Source organism: Ips typographus, unplaced genomic scaffold, assembly GCF_016097725.1.
Source record: "Ips typographus isolate SLU unplaced genomic scaffold, UJ_Ityp_2.0 IpsContig124, whole genome shotgun sequence".
Lineage (NCBI taxonomy): Eukaryota > Metazoa > Arthropoda > Insecta > Coleoptera > Curculionidae > Ips > Ips typographus.
Window position 1 is genome coordinate 12,981 of NW_028098542.1, and position 20,111 is coordinate 33,091.

The window sequence follows — 20,111 nt, forward strand, 5'->3', positions numbered from 1 at the left end:
AGTAATGATTTGCCGCCTTTTCAATTCTTGTTCGGGTTAACATGTTTTTAACCACGTCTTTAGTTTTCTTTGAGATTTATTTAAACAAAAATAAAGTTACATCTTCTTTAGTGCTGTTTTCTATTTTTCACTCATTAGTATTGAGGGCGTAATTCACTTAACCGTAACATTGTGATAAACTTACTGACAGCATGTTTTAATGGTTAGTTTTATATTTTATAAATAAATTCTTAATTGGCATAAAAAGGATAAAGATAACACTTCAGGGCCGCCTCTAGTAACACACAACAAGCCGCATTTGAGACAATTTTAATGTAAAGAGTAATACAAAACAGACAACGCCTGTTATCCTTTGGGTATTAATTAAGTGCATATTGTGCACCCGAGCATCCACTGTGACGTCACCCGGCGTATCGCTTTAAGCAAACAAGTCGCTGACATTCGCTAGATCTTGGATCTATTGAGAAGGCAAATGCCGACTAGTCTTGTCACTTGTCACTTGGTTTTTGTTATTTAGTTCTGTCAAAAAGATTAACATGCAGCTAAAATAATTTAATTTTATCACATTAATCCAATAATTGGTGAAGATTATATCCTAAAATCAAGTAAATATATATTTTTTGATGGACATAATGGATCAAACAGCTGCTGGCCCAGGTAAGATTACAGTGGCAGTTTCATACCTAACCTATGTAAAACCCCCTTGATGCTTCAGTTCTAAAAATTTTTCAAGTCTAGCATTTTTTAAGTATAGTTCAAGTAACAAATTAAGCCTTTTTTTACAGAAATTGTATGCGGTATATCCTGAATATTTCACTAATTTTCTATGGTTGCAGAAGTTTATTTTTTTATGAAGTAACTAATGGGATTCAGGCCCAAATTATCCACTAAGAAGACTGCCACATATCAATCGAGATAAAGAGAGAAATTGAATGCACTACATTACAACAGTAGATAAAAGAACAAGTTTTAAGGTTAGTTAACTATTTTTACTAAAACTCAAATTAAAATGAAAAACAATGCAGTTTTCATTATTGTTTTATGTTCTCACGTTAATCATTATTATACACTTTAGTAAATTGCACTGCTAAAGCTTGAGTCAATTTGTATTAGGTAGTGTTATTTAATGGCATGTTTAAAGTAACAGTAATAAGGAGGTATGTAGCTTGTAGTGTGTATTTGTATGAGACAACATGTATATAAAGAGAAGAGACATGTTCTATATGTTTGTTGAGACGAGTTACTCATTTTTTCTTTGCTTATTGGGTTTTCTGTCTCACTACAAAAAAAATGTTTGTTTGAAAAATGGAATATCACACTAATAAAATTAAATTAAATTAATATTGACCAAACTTGTTTAAATATTCTAGGGAAGGAGATAACACTTGGACATATCAAACAAAACTTAAATTTCTTGTAATTTTGTTTTCATTATAAAACCCACCTTTCACTACAACAATAGATAACCTTTCCTATTGGAACAATAAAGTCAAAATTTATGTCAATTTTCATTGACAAAAACTCTTCTTGGAGTTCCAAACTGAACATTATCAGGTTTAATATTTATTAAGTTGTTGTTTTCTGTGTTCTTTTTTTAGATTATCTGAAGAGGGTGGTAGATTTTCCACAAAAACGTCAGGGTTTTTAAGTATCAAGACCGAGCCTAAGTCAGTGGTCTTGTGTTGGGATGACTAAGTTAATGTTATTTTCAACTTAGTTAAAAATAGTGCAAAACTCCATTTTTCCAACAAACCTTTTTTGTGTGTTGAGACAGAAGACCCAATAAACAAAGAAAAAAATGTACAGTGCGTTTTTTTTAAACGCGCAAAAGGGTATTTTATTATTGATTGGGATACTGTTTGGCTTCAAACTGAGGTCACTTTGAACAATTCATTCATAAAAATACTTCTTTTGTTCTTAACTTTCTTGATATAATGTTAATATTTGCATTTTGATCACCCTGTTTTACTTTCTATGCCAAATTTTACTTGCTATACCGACATAAAGGAAGTATGGAAAGATAAAACCTGTTTGAGAAAAGATGATTTTTTTGAAAGTTTTTTATCACTTTTTAGGCCGAATTGGTAAACTTACTTTAGCTTAAGCGTACGAAACAGCCACCCATCAAGTTTTATACTTCTAGTTCCAAAATAACATGGTCTAACATGTGCTTAAAAATTTAACATGTGAAATCCTACGTTGCACGTAAAAAAAAACGCACTGTTTATAAAGAATACTATGATTATAAAGCAAACATCTGTGTGGAGTTGGAATCTTTTCAAAACCAAAACAATACTTCTGAATTTTTAGATATTTTGAATAGGTATTCAAGCTTTTGCCTCTCCATAAATAATATCTCAGGTGGACAGCATCTGACATTGTTCAATTGATTACTTTAATCTTTATTTACACTTTATTACTTGCCTTACTGCTAGTAAATAACTATTTTTTGTACAAAGTGATTGGTTTTACTTTTACCCGCTCTTTTTTTTCTACTTTATATTACAAAAAAACTTAATACCAAAGTAAACTAGACTGCTTGTTAAAAAGAATAGGCCATCAAAATTTAAGCTCTTTTTTCAACAGCTGTTTCTTCAAATTGATTGACTCAATTTTAATAATTCTTTTGACAACTAAAAGGTATTTTCTTTCTGTGTCTGTTGACCTAAATAATCTTTTTAAAAGTTGTCATGAATCCGAGTATACAGGGTTTGACTGAAGTGTAGTAAAAAAATTAAAAATTTGGTACGCCATTTCTCACAAAAATGTGTTTGTTTGTCAAAATAATCTTATTCGAGTCTTGTTGTTAATATCTGTAGACGTTTTTGCCAGTTTGGTGATTAAGGGCCGTTTACAAATTTTATTGCAAAATTTAAAAATGGGGTTATTTTTATGCTTTTTTTTAAATTTAACCATTTCTTTAAATTTTTTGTGGGAAAAGAAAAGGATTAGTAAAGCTACGCTTAAAACTCCCCAATTTAAGTAAAAAGCTTAATCTTTGTTATACAGGGTGTATCTAAAAGGTCTGTACAAAATCCTATCACATATTCCTAACATCAAAATAAGCCGATTTGAAGCAACTTACCTTTGTCCGAAATTGGTCCGTTTTCGAGGTACAGGGTGGTAAAATTAAAAAATAAAATTGATTTTTAAAATATAATGTACATTTTGTAACATATTACTTTTCAAATCTTGGGGTTTTTTGAGATGCGAAACCCGAATTTGGACACATTTTTACTGCGGCCGGTAGAGGGCGCTTTACAGTGTACTTCTGATGATTTTAAGTGACCGTAACTTTTTTCTCTGTGTAATTTTCTTATTTATTTTTTAAGGAAATGATGTTTCAAACATTTTAAAGCAAAAAGGTACTTCTGCTAAGAACCGCTAATGTAAACTGTTGTCGAGATATTTCGGTTTTAAGTGTTCGATACTGTACCGAAATACTGTCACCTGAAATTTGTTCAAATTGTAAGTGTCTAAATTCGGGTTTCGCATCTCAAAAAACCTCTGGCTACTAGATTTGACAGTAATACGTTACAAGACGTATATTAAATTTAAAAAAATTGAGTTTTATTTTTTAACTTTACCACGCTGTATCTCGAAAATTAAGTAATTTCGGACTATGGTAAGTTGCTTTAAATCGGCTTATTTTGATGTCAGGAATATGTCATAGAATTTTGTACAGACCTTTTAGAGACACTCTGTACACGGTGGCCAAAAAAAACTTTTATCATAAATCTTGCATTTTCAGTGATTTTAATGGAAAATAATAATATTGGATTAAGAAGATCCAATCCTATTTAAAGATCCAATTCATATATTTAGACGATTCGAACAGTGGCAATTAAGGGCCGTTTATAAAATGTATTGGTAAATTTCAAAAATGGTTTGATTTTTCGTCTCTTTACTCAAATTCAATAATTTTTTTAGATTTTTTGTTGAAGAAATACGGGATAAACCAAATTACACTTAAAACTACCCAATTTAATTGAAAAGAAGTAGTTCATATTCCCACAGTGGAGTAGTGAGTGTAAGTGAAAGTAAAATCACAGAGTCGATCTGCACTAAGTTTATTAAATAGCTTAGCTAAATAACATATTTGAAATTTACCAATAAATTTTATAAACGTCTAGATACATGATTCGGATCATTAAACAAATATTAAGATAAAGTTGTTCTAATCCGCAAAGTGACCCATGTTTTTTAATCAGGAAAGGATAGAGACAATTTAAGTCCGGCTAACGGTTTTGGCTCTTAAGCCATCATCAGACCTTAAAAAGAGGTGGTCAGGATCACACCGTCAACACAAAGACAAGCATTGTACACATTACAAAACCCACAGTCAACCCTTGCTTTTACATTCACAACATAATTAAAATTAAAACTGTAAAACTATTATAATGTCGGTAAAGAATGTTTTTTAAAAGCCCTCGATTTTGCGTTAAAACGACAGAATTGTTCAATATGGAGTGAGGCGGTCTAAAGTTAACGTTCATCGTTTTACAGTACTTTATAAATTTTATTTACCGATATTACAATATTTTTACAGTTTTCATTTTCATTCTAATTATGTTTGAATATAAAAACAAGTGTTCACTGTGTGTGTGTGTGTGTGTGTGTGTGTGTGTGTGTGTGTGCACAATGCTCGTCTTTGTGTTGACTGTGTAATCATGACCCTGGTCTCCAATATTATTATTTTCTATTAAAATCACTAACCATGCAAAAATGTATGATAAAAATATGATTTTGTTTTCAAAGTTTTTTTGGGTCACCCTGTATAATGCAGATTAAGCTTTTTACTTAAATTGGGTACCTAGTTTTAAGTGTAGCCTTGTTAATCCCTTTCTTTTTCCACAAAAGATTTAAGGAAATGTTTAAATTAAAAACAAGAGAAGTAAAAATAACCCCATTTTAAATTTTTTAATAAAATTTGTAAACCGCCCTTAATCACCAAACTAGAGAAAACGTCCAGAAATATTGACCACAAGACTCGATTAAGGTTATTTTGAAACACAAAAAAAATGTTGATGAGAGCGTTGGAGCAAATTTTTAATTTTTTGTCCTGACACATTTTTTGACCTTGACCTTGACACTTCCATCAAACCCTGTATACTCGGATCCGTGGTAACTTTCCAAAAGATGGGAAGGAATGACATTAAAAGATGAATTGTTCAAATTGTTTACATACAGGGTGTTACAAATTTGATGCACTAGCATTGCTATCTAAGAACCTGCAGTTGGTAGAGCTTTAATTAAATGAAAGCAAAGTTGCGCATTTTATTGCTAAATAATTTAGTAAAAAAATCAACAACATTTTATTACATTTGGAGAAATCAGACAAAAACCGAAAAACTGAAAGTTTTATTTTTGTTTTTTTTTACCATTGGGTGTATATTTTTTTCTGAGTGTGTTTTTAGGTACTTGTTTGTTTATTTTTTTTAAAACAACATTTATATATTCTCATAATGAGTAGATAATTTACTTTAATATGATTCAATAATTAGGTTCATTGCTCTTTTTAACACTAAAAATAAAGTAAAAACAAAACTAAGTCGATCTCCACAAAATATTGTCACGATCTAATTTTTAGTCGTAACGCGGGGACGTGTAGGCTGGGATCGTAGTCAAGTTAAACCACAGACAAACTAATATATACAGACGGTCAGAGCAAATGGAAGCCATATAATTTTGGTGAAGGCGCCAGACCAGTCAGACTAATAAATTGTTTTAAAATATTTTGATGACTCATGCGTAATCGGCTGCGATTGTCTGAACGAACGAAATTTGTTTTCCGCAGTGTTGCCATATTTCTGCAGAGACGCGTTCGGCGCACGGCATTTATGATTATACAACTGCATCAAATCACCGGCGCGACGCGACGGTTCGGTACGGAATAGAAATAAGAAAAAAAGCCGAGCGCATTTTGTACGTATGCTTGCAAATAATTAAATTTAATCTAAAATAGTACGTGTTAAAAATTCTACCTAATTTTAAGGAATAGTACATTAGACAAAGATTATTACATTGATATTAAATTAAATTAAATACTCTAAGTGAAATTACTGATTGTTTCAGTTGAAAAATTACTTTCTAATGACAGAATTTCCAAGAAATTTTGTGTACAATTATTAAAATATACTCTGAGAATAATGCAATTTTCCGTTGTGTTTATATCAATTGTTTCGTTTTTATTGAAACTCATCAGCGTTGTGTAGAAATCGCAGAAAATAATAAGTGTAATACGGAATGCAACATTTTGGGATTTATGTGTGAATTTTTTTTATTGATTGATACATAAAATCAATCAAATTGAAAAGTACTGAATAATAAGAGAAATTCAAATTTACGTTGAACATTTTTTAAATTATGTTGTTTTTTGAATACACATGTGATATGACACTTCTTCATTGTCTTCTAGACTATACATTAAACCACAGCGTAAGTAGACAATAATAATAATTATTAATAAATAATAATCTACCTAAAATAGAAAAATAAAAATTACCTAACAAAGTGGTCTTTTCAAATAAAAAGCAATGATTCACATTGTTACAAGAAGTAACGGTGTAAAAGTTAAAGCAAATTCTAAACGAGATTTGAAGTTCTCTTAAAATATTTCTATTTAATGAATTCCGTATGTGTAATGACAAAGAAAAAATCCATTCTTTAGCAAAAGTGTTCACGATATAGCGAGCCACTATGGAGATCTTGAAAACGATTACAGATACAGATTTGGTTGAACATGGGAGATAAGTTCGGTAATCATGGCCTTATAAAATGACATTAAAACATTGTTCGGTTTTTGAAAGAAATGAATTTTTTAAATTTAGATTGTATGTTTTTGTGAAGCTAATATTGAACCTTATAAACTAGACAGGAACTAGTCCTTCCCGCCTTCAAAACAGGTACTGTAATCACTCAAAATTAGACAAGTCGTGCAAAAAAGAATATTTTTAATATTTTTTTAATCCATGGTGTTCCATTTAAAATACGGAAGTTGGTAGCTACTTTTGCTATAACCGGAAGTACCACCAACTTGGAAATATTTTAGATCAACGACCCCCCATCGATTTTGGTTGGTAGCCAAATTTTCGATTTTTTTAAGTGTACTTTATCAACAATCGATGGAGTTCCCGGAGGACCATCCTGTTTGTATACGAAAAAAATGCAAAAAAAGCATTTTGTAATTGCAAAAAGCAGGGTAACCAAATTGCGGAAAAATGCTGTCAAAAATAATAGTTTAGGTAATTATTTCTTCTCAAATGGTTGTAACTCTCTAAAATCGAAAAAATGTGGTGCCTATTCGACATAACACCTTTTGTTTGAAAAAATGAAATGTTATAATCTACTAATAAATTTCTGTTTACTGATGTTGATTATAAACCAAACTTAATTTTTTTTATTTTATACTCGAGCTTATAATACTGTTACCTATCCAAAGAAACAAAGTTTATCAGTTACAAATAGTATTTATAATAATAATAATTATAATAGAACAACCTCAAATAATATTTCTCGAATATTTATAAAAAAGCAGCTCCTTGTTTATTTTATTAACAATTTATGTTACATGTCCAATTAGGACTTTCAAAATAATTTTGATAATATGAAAAAACCACGAAGAATTATGCAATAACGCATAATTTTTTTCAATAAATATTTAATGCAAAATCTATACGAACGCCACTGGTTAAAATTACCAAATTGTTTGCACATTAAAACATGTGCAAGTCTAGTCTATGATATGAATATAGTACTAATTAGTAGAATACTATCATGTTATTAAGCATCACCCTGTATTATAAAAGTGTACCTACCTACCTATTCGTAATAAACGAGATAGTCAATAATATTGATCGAAAATAATATTAAAGAAGTCCTAACCCTGAACAAATTGAATACCTATTGCAAAGTGCGACAATGGGTTTTTAAATAGTCTTTTAACTTTTAAGTAAGGTAATAGGTTAATACAGAAAAGCATCATGCGGCACTACATTAAAGCAAGCTAAATAAGAACATTTTTAGTTAAAAATAGCCCATACCGCAGTAAATCACCCACTTTCGACAAAGTTTAGGGTTCTTATGGGGAAATCTAAATAATCGGACACCGTCACGACCACTTTTTCCACAGTTTAAGTACTTGCACACATTTCCCGACATATTTGTAAATGGAGATATGTTCTATATGTTTGTTGAGACGAGTTACTCATTTTTTTCTTTGTTTATTGGGTCTTCTATCTCACACAAAAAAAGGTTTGTTGGGAAAATGGAATTTCGCACTATTTTCAACTAAGTTGAAAATAACATTAACCTAGTCGTCCCAACACAAGACCACTGACTAAGATCGAGCCTAAGTCAGTGGTCTTGTGTTGGGACGACTAGGTTAATGTTATTTTCAACTTAGTTGAAAATAGTGCGAAATTCCATTTTCCCAACAAACCTTTTTTTGTGTGAGACAGAAGACCCAATAAACAAAGAAAAAATATTTGTAAATATCAGATATCTATGTGAGCAGAAAAAAAATAATAAATAACACAAAAGTTAAACTTCCACTACCGATGTCTGCACGTACGGTTAACAAATAGCAACAGTTTTGATAAATTTGGCGGGAAAACATTATCCGTAAATACAGTGCCAATTATAAACTTAAATACGTTCTAAATAAAGTTTTATCTGTTCTAACTCCAATAACACGATTCCTAGTTACCCTCAATATCTTAATATTTCTTAATAAAACAATATAAGCAAATTGCAATGATCATTTAAAAAAATTTCTGATGGTACAAAGAATTCTAGCAATACCAGGCAACGTTGCGTAATTATGCCTTCAAACAAGAGCCAAACTGCAGAAAAATTTACTGGCTGCACTGCCATCTGTTATGAGACGCTCGAAATAGATACCGTCGATTCGCCGATGGAGACTGTTGAACAGCAAAGGGTCTCCATTTAGCGTTTCGTTTTTTAACCATTTGGCTGACCGTCTGTATATATTAGTTTGTCTGTGGTTAAACTCAAAGATTGGATAACAAAAACAACAACAAAAGCAAGGGAATGACATGCAGTCGTCTCCACAATACTTTATTTCGACCTTTAAAGGGTAAGGCCTGCTCTAATAGTTTCGGACATATAAATGGCCTACCTTGTCGAGTTGAAGTAGGTTTTCTTGTTTCTTAAACACCTGTTACACAAGTAGAGTAAGTTATTCTTGTAGCTCTTGAAGATGGCCATTTATATGTCCGAATCTAGTAGAGCAGGCGTTACCGTTTGAAGACGACTGCGTGTCATTGCCCTCCTTTTGTACTTGTACAACTCCACTGAAAGAATATGGACTACTACTTCTTTTTAATAACAACGTTTATTCATAGAGATAAACAAGTCAAGTTGGAGACTGATTTTATACACATTGTCAGACACAAGTTGGCTTATTTATAAATTACAAGTTTGTACTTACATGATGATAAATGCACAAACCATTTTGGACCGAGGGTACGTGTCAGGGTAGAGTTCCCTTAACTTTCGCGACCAAACCGTTTAGTTTCGCGGATAATTTCAGACACCCCTTTTCCAACATTTCTCTGTTATTTATTGTAAGGTATTACCATCCCTTAGTTCAATTTCTTAATTGCTTGTCTAAGCACTTGGATCATTGTCCGTACAGATGATGACTTATTGCTGACTGGCGATTGCAACACCTTAGCTAGCTTCCGTTCTAAAAGGTTGGATTGCTTACTTTTCAATTCGAGTGGTCAACGACTTGTTTCGGTCAATGGTTGATTTTTTGCTGACTAAGTAATCAACGAAAATCTACTTGTGACAATATTTATTAAGTTGTTATCTGCCTGACATGTTTCGGGTGTATTTGGACATCCATCTTCAGAGGCTTAACTAGAGTCACAGTCTGCTGGCTGTCATTCTACAAGACTACAAGGGGGGACAGCTGAACCCAGGTGTACATAAGGCTTGACATAAGGTGGTTGGTGTTAAGCCTTAGCCTTGGGTTAAGCCTTGATCAAAAAATCCAGTGTTGGTTTCAAAGATGGCAGGTTGCTTGGTTTTTTATTCTTGAAGGGAGAAAAAAACCTAATGAAAACCCGAGTTAGTTGAATTATGTTAAAACGGCATGTCTATGGAAGTTGGAGACCAAGTAGACCACGTAAGAGACGTCGCATAACAAGAACCGCAGTGGACATTCACAGAAAAACAAATTTTCTTCTGCTGCACCCTGAACATGATGCCCTGCCCGACCACGCCACCACCAGGATTTTTTAAATTTGTTTTTCTCTGAATGTCCACCATCCATACTTGGTCTCCAATTTCAATAGACATGCCGTTTTAACATTATTCAACTAACTCGGGTTTCGATTAAGTTTTTCCCCCTTCAATAATAAAAAATCAAGCAACATGCCACCTTTGAAACCAACACTGGGTTTTGATTAAGTTTTTTCTCCCTTCAAGGATAAATTTTATATTACTTATTTAATAGAATTTACATTTGGCTTGCTCTCATAATATTAGCTTGGTATCAAATTTGTGATAAAGCTTTAAAATGATATTGCCTCGTTTTTCTTCATTTTGAAGTATATGCAGGCCGATTGCGTGTGACAAGTACTGTCAAATAATCTTCATAAAACGTATCAAAGTCAACTCAGTTAAATTAGTTTTTCTTGAACTATTTTGTCATTTATGAAGCAAATCATAAGTTATTATACATCACTGAAATCAGAAATAACATGCACTAGTTGGTGGTCTAAAAATCGAATATGGTTCTCATAAGAAAAAAGAAAGTTCATGAAAAACCGCGCAAAAACGAAACGTCGGAAGGAAAATATAAATCTATCATCGACTAGCTGAGAAAAATTGGCAATATGGACTAAAGGTATCTTATCGTACAGCCATCATTGAATAAGCCAACTTTTTGCAAGTGTACAGGGTGTTATTTTTTTTTTGAATTTTCGGTCTCTTTTTTCGTCCACAATGATTTTATTCAAATTTCTTGTTCAATTAGGAAACTTTTTTGTTTCTTAAATTATTTCCGTGTTTGTCACCGTTTTCAAGAAAATTACAAATTTATCTAAAAAATGACCCCAAATTCTCTACCAATCTAAAGAGGAGTATACAAAGTTGAGATGTTTTTTCTGAAAATATAAATGCAATTTGCTTGAAAACAAGTTGAATAAAAATGAAATTTTCAACACTGTATGCTACAGTTATTTTTAGACATAGAATACGTGGTTTAAGTTTGCATATTAAAACCTGAAACACCCTGTGTATGTTTAATTAAAGAATTTCGACTTTTTAAAACGAAATACTCATCTATATTTTTTTCTGTTAGCTTTTCCGAAACACTTTAACTTTTATGAAGTATATCATATACCTAATTTTAATTGCGATTTAACTCCGTTTTTTATTATAAACATTTTAAATTGTTGTAAGTGACATTCAAAAGTAAAACATTTATGTTTTTTTTTATATAAAATATGAATTTAATTAATTTCTAGAAAAATCCATATTTGATCTACTACTGATGCTGGGTTGTGAAATATGAGAAATATTTCTAAGTGTGTTGGGTCGAAAGGTCCTCACGAGTTGTGGGCTAAATGAGACCAGGTTTGGGAGTTTCTGATTGGTGCAATCAGTGTTTTGAAGGTTATAAAAAGGAATTACCTTATAGAGGGGTTTATTCCAGTTAGTTATTTTATTAGTTAGTAACTTATGTTGTTCAAGTTAAAGAACTTATTTAATAGAATTAAATGGAAGGGTTGACTGTGTGTTTTATTTCACGCTGAAACGAGATCCCAGGTAGTAAGGTTGAATTCAATTCGACAAGTCACGCTAGTCGTGACATATTATTTGTTACCCGCTAAAAATAGGTAAGATGCTCTACTAGCATTCTGACTGTAACCTTACCTCGTGCCTTTTATTATATTGCCATCTTCAAATACCTGCTTAAGTTTTATGAATTTATATTTTTTAAATAATAAGAATTTCTATTCGTGACAATAATCAGTAGGACTTTCCAAAAATACAATAATTTCAGTACGCTGTTTTAACCCGGCGCGCTGATATACCAGGTGTCCAAGAGCACCCTGGACATAGGAGATTAACATGGGAAAACGGTTTTGATTTTTTTTGCGCCTGTACGGTTGATTTGATTGAAAAATCGTATTAATAAAAGTTGTAGTACCTATCACGGACTAGTTTGCTGTATTTTTTTCGGATCTCTAACTTGAACCCTTTCGTCGTAAAACACGAACAAAAATGAGAAAATTTAAACTTTTGGCCTGCACTGTATAGGCGGTTGTCGGGCAAGGGGTAAACAGGTCATTGTTGCTGGTACGGTTGCTCGACAAACGCTTATACAGTGCAGGTAAAAAGTTTAAATTTTCGCATTTTTGTTCGTGTTTTACGACAAAAGGGCTCAAATTAGAGTTCTGAAAAAAATACAGAAAACTAGTTCGTGATAGGTACTACAACTTTCATTAATACGATTTTTCGATCAAATCAACTGTACAGGCGCAAAAAAATCAAAACCGTTTTCCCATGTTAATCTCCTATGTCCAGGGTGCTCTTGGACACCTGGTATACGTGTTTTGCATAAAATCAATTTTTTAAGGGTCGGTAAAATCCGGTCATCATAAGTTAATTTACGTATACGAATATATGCGTACAGATATGTATGGTAAATACTTCTCAACTTTGCGTATAATTTTCATACGTTTCTAAAGTTGCATATGGTCAGAAATATCCCCCCTGGTGTGTTAGACTACCGTTCAATATGGAATGAATTTTTATACTGATTTTATGCTACATATAACATTGTGTAATATGTTTTATATTATTTTCCTTGTTTCAGATATTCCTCCAGTGAAGCGTGAAGCAAAAAAAAGTCAGTTCTGGTGAACCTCGGACTTCTTATATATTTTGATAATAAACTAAAGATGGAGGCGCGGGTGGTGTAGTTTTATTTGCTCTTTTGATTTGCTGTTATACCATATGCAGCATTGTTCTATCAACATTATCTGGCTGAATGATTTTTATTCAATATCCGACTAAATGGTGAAGTATTAGAAAAATTGCCATTTCTTTAAATGTCAATCTACGCATGGCGAACTAAGTAACTGTGCGGAACTTGACACGGGAAACTAAAATACAATAAACTACTTATTGAATTAATGGTTACATTTGAATTATTGTAAGCGTTTATCGAAATATTTAGTATACTTTCAGTACCAGTCCTGACGTTTCCAACAGTTGTCTTTGATCAATAAATTAATTTTCTATTGAATGACTGAGGTTTGTGAACTACTTGCAGCAGCTACAGAAGACATGGAACGTTGGGAACAGCATAGTAGAATGTTTTGGTTTTATTCTCCATTTAGCTATCCGCATAAACTTTTGTCACAGTACTAGATTTCCATCTATCCATTGTTTTGTCTCGTTTGTTCTCAAAAATATGCTAAGAGTTCTCTTTTGAAACCGATATTCTTCATCTTTTTTTTTGCACCATGTCATGTGCTGCTGCGTCATTAGCCTGTCGTATTTCTGGCGGTGTACAATCCATTAATTCTTGATCGGATGACATTTTTTTAATTTAATATTTGCCAACTTAATATCCGACTTTATTTGACAATTATTTATATTGGTGACTGTTGTTTACCCCATAGCCACGGTAACATATACCTACTTGTTTATTCTGAGAAAATCACCTGCTTGGTAATTTTCCGATAATTGTATTTTCCAGTTTAACTGGTACAAGCTTCAATATCTCGACAGTTTTGTTATCTTAAAGAAAAACAACTCACACGCGATAAATTTTATTCGGTTAACTGTATTTACAAAATATACAAAGTTTAAGAATTAGGATACAAATTATAGTTAAGGTAGAGCCTAAAATATTGTTACACTTTACTGGGTTCTTTTTGATAAGTGAGACTTTTAATAAACTCAACAAACTTTATTTACTAATTACACAACAATTTACAACACTAAAATTCACTTTTAAACCACTAAAGTCACTTTTACCACTTCACTACTTCGTTCTTTGCTTTATCGCGCCACTGTTATTTCACAACTAACTGTCCGTCGTGTGGGCATTCGATTCTCGAATGTTCCTGTATGCACAGAATGTTCCCGTTTGCACAGAATGTTCCCGTTATACGTCCAGTAAACGTGTATTGTATCGCGAACATTCCATCCGATACGCCGCGCCGATCCGAGTTTTAAAAGATACCGGGACATGTCCAAAAGTAGTTGTTTTGTAGATTTGCATTTTACATGGGGTTAAATGGGTAACTTTAAGGCCTAGAGGGTATTTTAAGGCCTAGAGGGTTGAGACTTCGTATTAGGGGGGTAAGTTTGGGACACCCCTGGGATGCGGTGTTGCCAAGTTGTGCACTTTTTTCCCTAAATTTAGGGATATTATGTATAGTGACCCCTCGTTTTTCCCTAAATTTCAGGAAATCTTAATCTGGCTATGAGGCTTTTGTAACAATATAATCGGTGCAAAACTTAATATAATTTAAAACGTGTGCTCGCTTCTAAAGCTATAAAACACACTAATTCGCCTCGGCGCTATTTTTAATATACATTGTTGCCATGTCTTGTTGGATTTGTATCCAACATGCTAGGGCCTTAAGAATTATTAAAGGCTTATAATATACTGCAACCCAAAGCATTGATTTTACAATAAATGTCTAAAAGAAAGAAAACAAGTGACTACGAAAGTCAGTAAAAAATTAGACTACTAAAGTCATAATAATAACTTAAATTACTATTAATTGTTACACCTACATACTAATACATTACTAGAGTATGTTCTTAAAATTTAAAAACTAATAGTAATACCTTATAGTCGCGTTCAAATGGGCAAAACTGCAATTTTAGTTATAGACCTTAAATAATTTCCACTTTGAGTTTTTACTTCCACTACCCTCACTTTATTGTCTTTACCTCGAATAACTTTAGTAATTCTGCCCATTGGCCACTTTAATGATGGTGTATGGTTTTCTTTAAGAAGAACTAATAATTAAATTAGGTACATCAAAACGCCATTTTGGTCTACTTTGAAGTTGAGCCAAGTAATCTTTGAGCCACCTTTGCCGAAAATGTTGTTGCATTTTGGTGCACAGCTTATAAGATCTTAATCTGTTCTTCAATGGAACTTCAATGTAATTTGGTTCAGGAAAACTTGTGATGTGAAAACCAAGTTCAGTGGGTAGCACATCATCCCATTTTAACTTTAAAAACCACAGTTTTTGCATCAACAGTTTAGCCTGAACTATGATTGGCCCAACTAATCCAAGAGGGTCATAAAATTTTGAAATAAAACTTAATGCTTGTCGTTTAGTTAATAGACTGTTAGGGTCGGTTTTTGGAGATGACATTTTGAAACAATCATTTTTTGGAACAAATACTAATCCTAACGTTTTTATTATTGACTCTGTTTTATTAATGTCTACATCATCAAGATGGCACTTTTCTTTAGCTATGTCTTCTAAAAACAACATTTTATTAGAACACCACTTATGAAGTTGAAAAGAACCAAGTTTTAAAAGTTCAATCAATTCACATTTTAACTTCTGTTCATCGTTGTTCAATTGATTCACCTGCTGCTAAAATATCATCTACATATGTATTATTTAAAAGTGCATTTGCAGCCAAAGAAAATTGCGTTTTGTAAGTGTTTGCCAAAAATACCAAACATCTAGTTGCGATGAATGATGAACTTTTAAGACCATAAGTGACTGTTTGTAGTTGCAAACACTGAATTTGAGAATTGGGACTTTCTCGCCATAAGATATTTTGAAAAAGGACGGTGATGTGGACTAATTTCAATCATTCGATACATTTGTCTGATGTCTGATAACAAAACAAATTGATAAGTACGAAAATAAATAAGAATGTCAAATAGAGAATTTTGAACAACGACACCATTATATAAATAATTATTTATTGACTTTCTTGACTTACTTTTCATGCTTCCATCAAAAACTACTCTAAATGAAGTGGTCTTTCGGTCTTCCCTTATTACAGGATGGTGACCCATAAAATATACTTTTCCACTGTTTAAATCATAATCAGTAATATTTACAACTTTTGCATGTCCGAGTGTTAAATATTCATTAATAAATGCTTGATATTGCTCAAAAAATGTCTGGTTAAACTTAAAGCGTTTTTCCAAATTTTCCAATCGTTTATAAGCAATTGAAAAAGAATCACTTAAATTAATGTCATTCAGAGACTGTTAAAAAGGCAAATCAACTTAAAATTTTTTATCAATCAATTTTACAGATTTACAAAATAGCTCTTGATATGCCTTTTGCTCAGTGGAAAACTCAGGGTAGATCTCAGGAACCTTTTTAATTTCCCAAAATTTTGAAATCAAACCTTCAAAATTATCATATGAGGTAAGATGGCATGATAGCAAAAAATTATGACATAATGTAGAAGGCAAAAGACAACCACTAACCACATGCCCAAAAAGAGTATTTTGTAATATTAGCCCATTTTCGAGTTTTATAATACCATTCAGCAAAACTTGAAAACATATGTCAGCTGATAGTAATAATTCGATGCCCCCAGAGCAACCAAAGCTATCAGCCAGCGTAATATTTTCTGGAAATTTAATCTTCCTTAAAATTTCTATACCACCTTGAGGAAAGCTGTTAATTTTTTCAACTATGGCACATTTAACATTAATATTGTAATTAAATACAAGAGAATGCATTTCGACAAAAGCAGAATTTTTTGTAGTGATAGCACTTTCTGATACCCCCAAAATATTTAATTCAATTTCAAATGTTTTTAAATTTAACTTTTCAAATAATGTTTTGTTATTAATGAAATTTGTGAACCAGTGTCCAATAAGCATCTAGCATACACCCAAGAATTATTCATGTTAATTTTAACTTTAGTTGTTGGCAATAAAACCTCGTGTCAACTTGAATGCATATGAGCTGAAATGCTTTGGTACTGTTCAAAAGTCTATTTACCTGTAATGATGATTTATCCAAATGGAGAAGACTGTTATGCTCCTTGTGACAAACCTGACACCTGAACTTGGATTTACATTTTCCAATATGCCTGTTTAAATACATTCTGCATATTTTGTTCTTGTCTACAAAATAAATTCTATCATTTACAGATAATGTTTTAAACTTTCTGCAATTGTATAATTTGTGACCAGACAGCTTACAAAAAACACAACTGTATTCGTTTTTCTCAAGCTGTACATGATTTGAATAAAAAGTATTGACTTCTTTAATAGTTCCACCAGCAGTTTCTAATGCTGTAGCTCTTGTTTCTAAATATTCTAAAAACTCAGTTAATATAGGTAGTTTTGAAGAATCCCTATCAATTTGAAAAGCTCTGTTTGTAAATGCATCTAACTTTTTTGACAAAATAGATATTAAGATCGTGTCCCAATGGTTTACTGGTTGATTAAGGTTCTTTAGTGCACCAATTTGTTGCCTTACCTTGCTGACAAATTCTTTAATAGGTACTGGGCCACCTTTTTGGATATTAGGTATTTCTAATATGTGATTAATGTGAGAATTTATAACACAACCTCATTATCATAACGTTTCTTTAAAATTTCAAAAGACTCATTGTAAGAAGAATTTACAATTGGAAGGTGATTAATTAAAGATAGAGCTTCACCTTTCAGATAGCTTCTTAAGTAAAATAACTTTTCCACATCCGAAAGATTTTTATTTCTGTCTATTACGGCTGTAAATATCTCATAAAGTGGTTTGAATTCATTTAAATTTTTCCCATCAAAGTTGGGAATCTCAATGTTAGGCAACTTTGAACACGAAATCTGATCACTTGACTTAACCAACAAAGCAGAGGCATTATTGTCACTAGAATTACCACTATTAAATGTATCTACATTAGAAATGGAAGGAGCAAGCCTTAAGTTTATCAAACTTATGTATACGTAAACAAATGTTATGTAAACAAATATTATAGATTGAAGAAGTAGTCCATTCTCACTCAGTCGTCTCCACAATAAATTTATTGGGTTTTAAACCTTTTTTAAAAAATTGCCCAACGTATTTTACGACGAAAGAGCTCAAGTTAGAGATTTGAAAAAAATCCAGAAAACTAGTCCGTGATAGGTAATACAACTTTCATTAATACGATTTTTCAATGAAATCAACTGTACAGGGTGCTGCATTTTCGATGGTTTTACGGGGTACAGAGAAAACGGTAATAGATAGAAAAAAGTAGCATACGTGTTCTGATCTCTTTTTCTGAGCTGAGATGACTGGCGAAAAGTGGGCGGCGCAAACTTCTTTTGTTTCAAAGATACGGGGGGCTTTTGAAAATTGGTCATTTTGGAACCTCCTCTGTATTTCATTTGCTATTAAAGTTATCAAAAAAGGAAAAAACGGTTTTCGGTAGAAGTTTTGACGTAGAATCCAATGGCGTAGTCAGTTTTTTTCTATTACGTTTAGTTTCTGACATATGACAGTAAGTTATATTTTTTTAAACGGAACACCCTATATATTTTTAGTTAATTTAATTCTGTTGATTTTTACTTTTTCAACGGTGTATTAAAACATATAAGTTTGTAAACGTTAATCTTGGTAATTAGAAAAAAAGCGTTTTCTTAACAAAAGAGTACTAAATAATAAAAAAAATACCCACAGTCGAAACAAAATTTGGCTATGTTCTTATTAACATGTTACATGTGTTTATAAACAGTTTTTTCAACTTCTACCTTAAAAATAGTAGAAAATAGAAATGGCCACTTTTCTTATTAACGTGACGGTAGAACTGTTTGTAACTTAGATTTTTAATAAGATTTATTAAAAATATTTAATTTTCTGATGTGTTAGTTTATATGATTTCCGATTTTGTTTGGTATTTTAGATATTGGCCTTTTTTCAGCTTAGCAAAGGTCTTTTTTTAAAATAACAGGATTAATCCTCTACAAACTTATATGTTGTAACACACCGTTGAAAAGGTAAAAATCAACTGAATTAAATGACATAAAAATATATAGGATGTTACATTTAAAAAAATGTAATTTACTGTCATATGTCAGAAACTAAACGGAATAGAAAAAAACTGACTACGCCATTGGATTCTACATGAAAACTACTACCGGGAACCGTTCTTCCTTTTTTGATAACTTTAAGAGCAACTGAAATACAGAAGAGGTTCAAAAATTACCAATTTTTGAAAACCCCCGGTATCTTTGAAACAAAAGAAGTTTGCGCCGCCCACTTTTCGCCAGTCATCTCAGCTCAGAAAAAGAGATCAGAACCCGTATGCTACTTTTTTTCTATGTATTACCGTTTTCTCTGTACCCCGTAAAACCATCGAAAATGCAGCACCCTGTACAGGCGCAAAAAAATCAAAACCGATTTCCCATGTTAACCCTGCCTTAGTCTGGTGGAGTCTAGCAGACCCCAAGCTTTGAATATAGTGGCGCCCCCTTTTTATTAGACAATGCACTTTTCGCAATCTTTTCGCTCTATGTATTCCTGTGTCATGACACGAATTCACTGATCCAGTGTGTTGTGTACCGCTTTACTGTCCATATCGGTGTTATTCAGCGATATTGTCAGTTGAGACCCCAGCAGACTAAAGTCGATACTTGTTTTTACTACTAATATGTAAGTACATTTTCGCAAATTTGATAAGTACAATTCGTTATTAGATCGCTAACTTTTTGAATATTTTAAGTTTGCAGTTAAAACTTTTTTTCTGCTTTTATATATTGCTGAAATTTTACTTTTACATTTTCAAGATGTGCAGTGTAATAACTGCGACATTTTTTAGATTGAACATGGGCGATTTTGAACGGGAACAAGCAAGACTGTTAGCTCTTTATAAAGAAGTGGAATCGGAGACTATTAGCTCTACTTCCGAAATGGACGAAGATGAAAATTCTGAAATAGAACAATTAGAAGAAGATGAACTAGAAGAACGATTTGTCAAACACAGTAATTCGGGCGTAGAGCATGGTCGGACCGAAGCAGAAGAATATACTCATTATCCATTTTACTTAGAAAAGAACCAATCAACAAAATGGTTTAAAATTCCAATTTGTAAAACAGCCAAGACACGTTCTGAAAACATAATTACTCAACGGCCGGGTG

At 32.1% G+C, this 20,111-nt stretch overlaps 1 long non-coding RNA gene across 1 annotated transcript; it reads left to right on the forward strand.

Annotated features, from left to right (window-relative positions):
• The first annotated feature begins 518 nt into the window (after positions 1 to 518).
• On the forward strand, positions 519 to 12,948 carry LOC145739410 (uncharacterized). The gene is made up of 3 exons (XR_014181025.1): positions 519 to 657; positions 837 to 974; positions 12,854 to 12,948. It is a non-coding gene; the product is annotated as an uncharacterized LOC145739410 (long non-coding RNA).
• Positions 12,949 to 20,111: the final 7,163 nt, after the last annotated feature.